General features: G+C 34.4%; 2 long non-coding RNA genes across 2 annotated transcripts; one reads left to right on the top strand and one right to left on the bottom strand.

Moving 5' to 3' along the window:
- The first annotated feature begins 267 nt into the window (after positions 1–267).
- Positions 268–1647, top strand: LOC147761655 (uncharacterized). The gene is made up of 2 exons (XR_015334480.1): positions 268–732; positions 1522–1647. It is a non-coding gene; the product is annotated as an uncharacterized LOC147761655 (long non-coding RNA).
- Positions 1648–4012: 2365 nt separating this feature from the next.
- Positions 4013–7090, bottom strand: LOC106156591 (uncharacterized). The gene is made up of 3 exons (XR_001237725.3): positions 6917–7090; positions 4694–4802; positions 4013–4228 (listed from the first exon to the last, which is right to left on the bottom strand). It is a non-coding gene; the product is annotated as an uncharacterized LOC106156591 (long non-coding RNA).
- Between the last annotated feature and the right edge of the window lie 2463 nt (positions 7091–9553).

The raw sequence follows: 9553 nt of genomic DNA, 5'->3' as shown, positions 1-9553 counted from the left end.
TCTAGGCACAGAATATTTAGAACGAATGGCATAAAAAGTTAAACCTTGTTTGCTTTTTCATAACAGCCAGATAAAACTTCACCGGGCAACGATGTTATCATGTTATCCCGACAGTAGCCAGTTAGTTAGAAAGGGCCTGTCTTGTTTGGCCTACAACTATATATTTTTAACTATTAGATTCATTAATGCAATAAAATATCGCATTGTTTGGCCCATAACACACTGGGACATAAGTTTTTCTGTGCTTATTTATTTATTTATTTATTTATTTATTTATTTATTTATTTATTTATTTGCTAGTGGCACTTGGATCCGAATGGAACTAGGATTTATCCATTCCATTATGTCAACAAGGGGGTCATAGCTACGCCAGCTGATAGATGAAAATATCAACATTTACCCCCTTTCCTTGGTGTTCAGTATCACATGATGGAAGACGCATGAACAATATTTATGGAATAAAGTGTTGTATTTTAACAAGTGGACCTCAGTCAAATCTACATGTGCATGTTTTTGATCGTGAATAATCGTGAACAGTTTCAGCCACAGTCCCTCACCTAAAATGGGCCATACCTGTCGGTAATTTGCATAACAATAAGTTGCTCACCGTAGTGCGAGCTGTCTTCTCGAATGCACACTAGGCAGTAGGACATAGCAGGGTGAAGACGCAACAGTATGTGTAGTGCAGTCGCAAGGTCGAGCTTTTACGAGGCGTAGAAGCAAATGCGTTTCGTAAGTATAACTTTATTCTTCAGTAACCGCTGTCAGTAGTTAGAAAAAGCGTAAAAGAATGCAGGAAAATTTACGACATGTATTTATGTTACGATTCTTTGTTATATTTGCCTGTCGGTTCTTTCATGGCACTCAGAATATTAGCTGACATATTAGTAGATGAGAATATTACCACAAAGATCACGGAATAATTAAGATGATAATACCGTATCGTACCGTCACAGTTCTAGTAATGACCTCCACGAATTTAAGAAGTGTTTCCAATGTTTATTCTTTCAAAGCAAGATATCTTAAATATCTGTCTCCTTGATCTAAGCTGATTTCAGTAATAGGATATGTCAGTAAAAAGAATGGAACAAACTCCAGTGTGATGTTCAAAATTTGGCCGATGATGGCCGCATTTATTGGAGGACCCATTAATAAAAAAGAAATAAAGCAATTCAATAATGAACAATGAATATTGTTGATAAATGATATTAACATAATGTGTGCACCTGAAGTATCTACATTTAAAATATAATTTCCAAACAATTAGTGCACACATTTCAAATTGCGGGGTTGCAAAGAGGCCAACCGTCTGTATCAATTACTTCAGATCTTAATTTTGGCGTAAGGCAACTTCGATATCGATTGTATTTTCTGGGTGCTATTTGAGCCTGAAGATCGGACAAGTCAGTAAACAACCACATCATTTCAAAAGCTCTCTTCTCTTTGATGTAAATGAATAAGTTGTATTTTTCGAGCGTGCCCGTATAGTCAGATATTGTTAACATTACTTTCTTATTTCAGAGGTCCACTGAGATTCCGAGTGTTGCACGACTAGCGGCTGCAAGCAACCAAGTCTTTCATCCACGTTTTGGAACCCTCGCGTATTCATGCATCTATTGTATTAAAACTGAATAAATACGCTTGAAATTCCTTGTTTTTTTCTTTGATATGATATAATGACGAAAAAGATAGCGGTAATAATAAAGGGAAAGGGATGAAATTGCGGAGATATGATTACTGTTAAACTTTCAAATTTAAATTTATGCTGAAACTGATCTGCAAATAATGTATTTGGAATTGATTTCTACAGTAACAAAAGATATCTTAAATCAAAAAGGTTTTAAAGGTTTGTTAGCAAGTCCATTATTTTGTAAATAATTGATTTTAAGCATTTTGAAAACATATCTACAAGATTTTCCAACAGCTCACATTTATAAATGCAATTTGTATGAATTTACAAGGTTGCTTTTTGAAAATCTATTCTTCATTTTATTCCATAGTTGGACAGTTTTTATATCTCTTGGAATATCGTTCTTTAATATGTGTCCATTTTAGTTTCTGGGTTTTCCTGCAGAAAAGTGATTCAAATTCCACAACCTTTCCATCATATGAATACTTCAATTTGAAAATTAAACAGAAAAATGAGAAAGATTAGAGGTTCTGGCACACTTTTGACAAATTAAAACTGCATATTCCAATATATTTGAAATGTCCTTAAAAATATTGGTTAATAAATTGATCCTTTGATTTAGTATTGTGACCTTGATTAATTTCCACACAGTTCCAAATGTACAGACGACGCCCCACCTGTCACCCCTCAAATGAAATGGACTCGCCCCACCTGTCACCCCTCAAATGGAATGGACTCGCCCCACCTGTCACCCCTCAAATGGAATGGACTCGCCCCACCTGTCACCCCTTAAATGAAATGGACTCACCCCTCAATTGAAATGGACTCGCCCCACCTGCCACCCCTCAATTGAAATGGACTCGCCCCACCTGCCACCCCTCAATTGAAATGGACTCGCCCCACCTGTCACCCCTCAAATGGAATGGACTCGCCCCACCTGTCACCCCTCAATTGAAATGGACTCGCCCCACCTGTCACCCCTCAAATGAAATGGACTCGCCCCACTTATCACCCTTCAAAAAGAATTCGTCTTAACTTTCACACTCTTCAATGCAGTCACACAAAACACTTATCAAACTATAAAACAAAGTCATTCTAATGTGATATTCGTTTATTGCGACAGAAAATAATGGTGAAAGATTAGAATAAAAATAAAGATATGCATAAATTGACAGATAGTAAAAATAATATGAATTTGGGGAGCGTGGTTAAGGTTTGCATCAGAACTTGCTCCCAATACTTCCTTTTTTGCACTGGGATTTGAATACCAGCATTCATGCTTTTTACTTATAAAAACCTATATTTAAAATGGTGTCGCGCTGATTAAAAAAATTTGGGTAAAGGAAAATATGTCAGTTTTTCCATGGACGTTTGAAAGTATGATTGATACCAAATGTAGTGTGGTATACATCATAGGCCAAGAGGCGATATGCTTTTTTTTTTTTTTTTTTTTTTTTTTTTAACTTGAACAGACAAGATACATCTTAAAATTTGCAGATCCAAAATTTATGCATATTTTGTGACAATTTGGGTCAATTTCAACAAATATTATTACAATTTTTCTTTTTACTTAGATTTGAAGGTGCAAAATATATTTTAGATAAAGAACATTTTAATGCATATTACTTTGGTTTCTGTCTTTTAGATCGAATACAAACAACATTTATAAATTACTCGCCATTTACAGGATCAGATGCATTAATAATAACACTTACAAATGTTGAAAATAGAAATGACTACTACAATGTAAATTAAATTAATGTAAGAAATTAAATTAATTAATTACCCTAACCTTAATCTGCAACATTGTGAAAATCGCACTTTTACCTTTAAGTTTGAAAGTTCATAGTAACATTTTAAACATTTAAGTAATAACACCATTGCACAAAAAAAAAATTAAATTAAAGGCTGAATGGGTTGCAAATAGAATCGGATACATCCAGCTTGTCCCAATTAAGGTATAATTTGAAAATAAAAATGCTCAATTACTGAGTATATCTTAAAATGGAACATGATTGACCGCAATGTTTTAAGTACTTAAAGGGATAATAACTCTTCGTATGAGATCTATATTTCACAATAAAAACATTGTGAATAACTCATAGAAATATAATATATTCTGTTTTACCACAAAAACGGCAGTTATAGCTATTATTCTGATATCTGAGCTCGTCTTTAGACCACGTGACCGCCATTGATGGCTGTACTCTGTTAAAATCTCTTAAGAGATTTTAAGAAAAAACCAAACTTTTTAGAAAAAAACCAGGGACTAACTTCGAATGTAAAAATGGATTCATTAACCATTGGTTAGTATGGGAAAATTGATGTTTACTCCAGGAAAATTCATTTTTTGGCCGAAACGAAGAGTTATTATCCCTTTAAATATGCTCAAATCTGATATGTACATAAAATGCTTTGAAAATCGTAATAAAAGCATGTTCCATTTTCGCCATATAATGTGCGCTGCGTGTTCGTTTGAGCGCGTCAGTGCCTGTGTGTGCGCCTGTGTAAAGTTCCAAAATACTGCTTGAAGGCTTTGGAAGATTCTATCAGGCAGACGCACGTGCCTTTTGCAGGATCACCGCAGAGTTGACAGTTCTGAAAAACCAAAATAACGCTTTAATTACGATTTAAAAATGATATTCCAATGCAATGCAATTTGAACTTACATACCATAGCTGAAAGAACATATTAATTATAAACAACAAAGTCTATTCAACCCATTCTATAAACTTAACAATTATACGAGTTTTTGACAAACAGACACAAGCAATATCAAACTAAAATCACAACAGGGGAGATGTATGTAAATTATCCTGACACTACCGTACATTTGCTTCAGTTTTCGACCTTACATGCTTTAAGTAAATATACGTAAGACAACCATTTACTTCAAGTTATACTTCAGTATTCCAATGTAATGTAGAAACCCGTTGGGGATGTATGGTTAACCCTTCTCTGTTTTGTATGTATGTAACCGTACTAGTACATTTGTATGAAAAAAGTAAGAGCCAAAGTATTTTCACTGACAAACAATTCACGAAGGTTACATCACTTTTTTACCTGTATGCCGATGACTTAAATTAGCAAATTGCGGGGACACAGAGCGCACATTTACAAAACCCTCAGCTCACTTGACATTGTTTTGCGAACGTTGGAAATGAAGGTTAATCTGAAAAAAACAACAGAAGTCATTGTATTTAGGAATGGAGGTTATCGTAGACACTGTGAAAATGTGTTTTTGAGGTAGTACAGATAGAGACAGTCTCTCAGCATAAATACTTGGGCATCGTTTTTTCGCGGAAGCTGTCTTGCTCTAAGGCTAAACAGACATCGCAAGCTCGAAAGACTCTGGGTGTGTGCTTCAGGTTTTTTTAAAGGACTGGTCACTTACTATTTACCCTGTGCTTCTATATATTTGGGTGTCAGGACAATCCCCCCGGACTATTACCCCCAGGACCCCCCCCCCCCGGACGATCCCCCCCCGAATAATATATATATATATATATATATATATATATATATATATATATAAAGTAAAGAGTACGAAGTTCAAATCTTTTCATCCATTTTCTGAATATTTCTAAGTCTGATGATACAACTCGAGGATAGATAGTATTAATTTTATTAAACAAATTATTTTCATGGAGTTCATGCAAGTACATACAATTTTCGAAATAGAAATACAGAACATTTTATAAAAAATCTGATCAAAGTATATCTCCAGGTAAAGTGGGGTTAGCAAATGATCTCACACCTCCAGGTAACCCTTTGATGAATTAACTGTTACTTTTAACTGCTTTATTACTCCCCCCTTGATTGAGTAAGTCTTGAATCAAGGGGCATCTCTAGGAAGAGGTGGGGTAAACAGAATTTCTCGCTTATCCAGGTATCCCTTTGACTATTTGTCACTTTTAATTGCTTGACCACTACCCACCACCCACCACACTAAAAATATTTATAAAATATCTGTTTACCTGTTCATCTGTTTACCCCACCTTTACCTGAAGGATAGGTGGTTATACTTCGATTATATATTTAATAAATCTTCCTGTAATTGTACTCAATGAAAACGGAATTTGTTACAAAATAATTTTGATGAAGTTGTATTATCACACTATGAATTCTCAGATTTGATAGAATCTGTCCATTTGAAGTTTTGTAAAAGGTTACTCATAGTTTCAGACAGTGCATGGACAGCGGCAGTATTAGATATCCAGTGAAACGACATATAGATTATCATACAAAATATAATAAGTATTGGGTTAGACTTTTTCCAGTTCCAAGGGCATGTTATAATCTAGTGTTAGAGCTTGACAGAAGTGGTAGGAAAACATGGGCAAGTAATGTTAAGCAACTACTCTATTCGAGAGCTCGCATACGGAAAAACCAAGGTTGTAAAAATGTTACAGGTTTCTTAGAATTATTCAAGCAACTGACATTATAGTTAGCAAAACTAATATGCCAAAATTCACGAATCTGAGAAGCTTAGAACGTTTAAAAGGATCTTGACGAATATCTTTTCACTGTTACTGTGGCTGAACACAGAAGATGTTTGTGTAAATTTAGAATATCGAGTCACGATTTACCGGGTACAATGATTGTAGAAAAGGGACGCTATAACAGCACAGAGGCAGAAAATAGATTATGTATCTCTTGTTTTTCAAAAGGATATACATGTAGTTATGTCGAAAACGAGATCCATGTCCTACAAGAATTTCATTATATACAGACAATAATAAAACAGTACATGCCAGATATACAAACAATGACCGTAACAGATGCTATTTCTTCGGGAAACAGTGACTTTATAAAATGATTGGCAGCTTACTTATATCGTTGTAACAAATAAGAAAAAATTATAACAAGGCCATTGGATAAGTGGACTTCGTGTATATCTTTATTTTCATATTTATATAAAACGTTTGTTCCATCCTATAAGCTAAAGTTTTGAACTATGCACTCTGGGTCTGAAGGCCTGAAATACGAAATAAACTTAAAACTTGAAACTTGGTAACTTTACTGCACGTAAATGGGAACCATACACTACAAGGTGCAACGGAGGACGCACAAGTTTTGACAGGGTGTGGACATTTATAACAACTACAGTCTGAAACACCAGGCGCCTTGAGGCCTTACCCTGTGATATGGGTACCTACCGTTGTAACATGCAAGGGCGAAAACTTAGGCAAACCGTACATTTTCATATACAGACCTGTACATATGCACTGTACATGTACCACATTATCGAATCATGTAAACGCTAGCAGAAGATATTTTACTCACAAATTTTTTTCTTCAACCATATGGTTCCACCAAACGTGTACACAATGGGTCCGAGCTTCAACGCTGAAGAAAGTGTTCGGCTCAGTGACTTCACCACACCTATAAATGCAGGTCATCTTGCTACAAGGTCTAGCTGTCAAGTGACCAGCCAGGAGCATAGCTCGCACTGTGATGCGTGATTTATTGTTATGCAAATTACAACAGGTACAGACTACGGCACATTTTGATTGAGGAGTTGTTGTGGAAATCGGTCTCAAAGAACGGCGAATCTTTAAAATATTACTGTATTATTGTGACACAGCTAAAACCATCCATAATATTTCTCAAGGACAACAGTTTATATATGAAATCAAAATTTGAAAATAATGAAGATAGATATATCAAATCACATATTAATATGTCTTTCAGTATTGCAAAATTCACACTGTTCTGTTTCTTTTTAAAATTTTCAATAAGACAGACATTAGTAAAGAATATTCTATGATTTTTATTCTAAATTGAAGCGTCTGCAGTTTTATGTCATCTGCTTCTTGAAAGTGGGATCTAAATACCTATCAGTTGCCAGTTATCATTATTTCAATGTCTTTTTTTAATATTCGCGTATCATGTACCTACACTTTAATCTGGTGATATTATATGGCCTTGGGGAGTTTTTCTTTTAATATCAGGATAGTTTGATAGTTTTTTTTTAAACGAGTCAATTGTTTCATATGATGTGATGGGTAGAGATAGTTTTACGAATTTTTCGTTGAGTTGCTCTAGAGACAGGAAATTCTCAACGTCATTTATAATATCATTAATGTAAAATATACCATCTTTACACTATCTTTGATGGAAAAGAGCTTTTTTCATTTATTTTAATTTTTGAGATTTTTCAAAATGGTTGTGATAGACTTCTTCTGGGGTTATACTGGGATTTCAAAGAATCAATAATGTTTTGCCAAAATGCATTATTAGTTGCTTGTAGTGCTTTTAATCCACCTTTTGTCAAGGTCTACATTTTATTATCACCGATTCTGACTGTTCACTGAGAAAAAGCACTTTCTACTTACTCTTCAAGAAAATGAATCCAATCAAGTTATTATTCGAACTCAGACTGTATTTTTAAATAAATGTCTTTGAAATTACTCCAGTAGGTTTGAGGATAATATGTCACAGGATTATATCCACTTATTGTGTCTAAGTTCTCAGTGATGACAGCAACAAACAATAAGAAAAACTTATAGTCCCAATATTACCAATTTTAAATTAATTATCCGTGGGACACATTACAGGACTTTTCCACTAAGGAAAAATTGTTAAGTTTTCTAGCACCCTCAACCATTTTTCACAGAGAATGAGCCTATGATGGCTTGACATTATGATTTTGTATCTTTTATAGGCAGTGTTATGAAATAATATGTACACAGAAGAGCTACATATTCTGGTTTTCTTAGTCGAAAATATGCCAATAAAAAACAGCCCATTTTCTGAGGGAGCGTATGCCCAATTTTAATGAAATGCATCCAAGCCTATACCATTCTAGACAGCCGAGCATACAACCCGAACACAAAGAAAAAAAATATTTATATTGTTTTTGAAAATAATATAAGTATCTTAGATAAGCCGATTTCATAAATCATTATGATATCTCTCTCCAACAATATGCCATTTTAAAGATTATGAACTGTACATATGAACCCATCCTTACCATCATACTCTTTAAAGGAATACTACAAGAAAGACAACACTATGGTATAATAATATCATTTATTTTCAACAATTTAAGTCCTCTCCATCTAACAGACACTTAATATACAGTGTCTTCAAGATCCATTTTGTTAGGGAAAATAATCATACAATTGCAGCAAAATTGAACGAGGCATTATTCTGCCACATATGATATAGTTTTGTTTCAACTGTTTTCTTTTCTAATTTGTACTTCATCAAGGCAAGAACAGACGCTTCTGCCAAAACTTATCATAATACATCTATTTTTTTTTTCACAATGCCATTAATCTAACCCTTGCTGTAATACAAAGAACATTTTGAAAGAAAAATGTTACCCAACAAAACTCATCATTGGTGTCCCAAGGAACAGATGAGGTTAAGTCTTGTTTCTCTCATTGAGAGTATGCAAATCTCTCAGTGAATTTTAGGACTTGTACTGTTTTTTATAAATTCAACAAATATATTTCAAGATATACCTTCCAAACAGTAAAGGAAAAAATTACACCTATGCAGTAATGGCGCTTTGGCAAGTAGCAGAGTCACCTTTTGTTCTAACCCCATTTTCAATACTGAGCATCTTGATATCATGCACCCAGATTTTGATAAGAATCCAATCAGGATTTCAGGAGCTCCAATCCCTTCCACATTTACCAATCTATATATATTACATTACATATAAATTATGTGAGGTGCCACAAAGGGAAGTTTATACATTCTTACAATTAATGCACATTTGGTCCAGGAATGTGGATTTTGATGACATTTGTACACTGTCAGTTCATTTTTTCGATGAGGTCTTTTTATCCAGCTCAACAAGACAGTTTAAATCTTTGCCAGTCCTGAAGTAATCTTGCCCTACACCTTTAAGTGACCATATCTCAAGGTGTGTCACCGTCTCCTATACCTATATAGACGGCAGAAACCTAT

This window comes from Lingula anatina, chromosome 5 (genome assembly GCF_051362555.1).
Source record: "Lingula anatina isolate TDL-2025a chromosome 5, LinAna3.0, whole genome shotgun sequence".
NCBI lineage: Eukaryota > Metazoa > Brachiopoda > Lingulata > Lingulida > Lingulidae > Lingula > Lingula anatina.
Note: the sequence above shows the minus strand (reverse complement) of the source record. Positions and strands in the feature narration are given on the sequence as shown.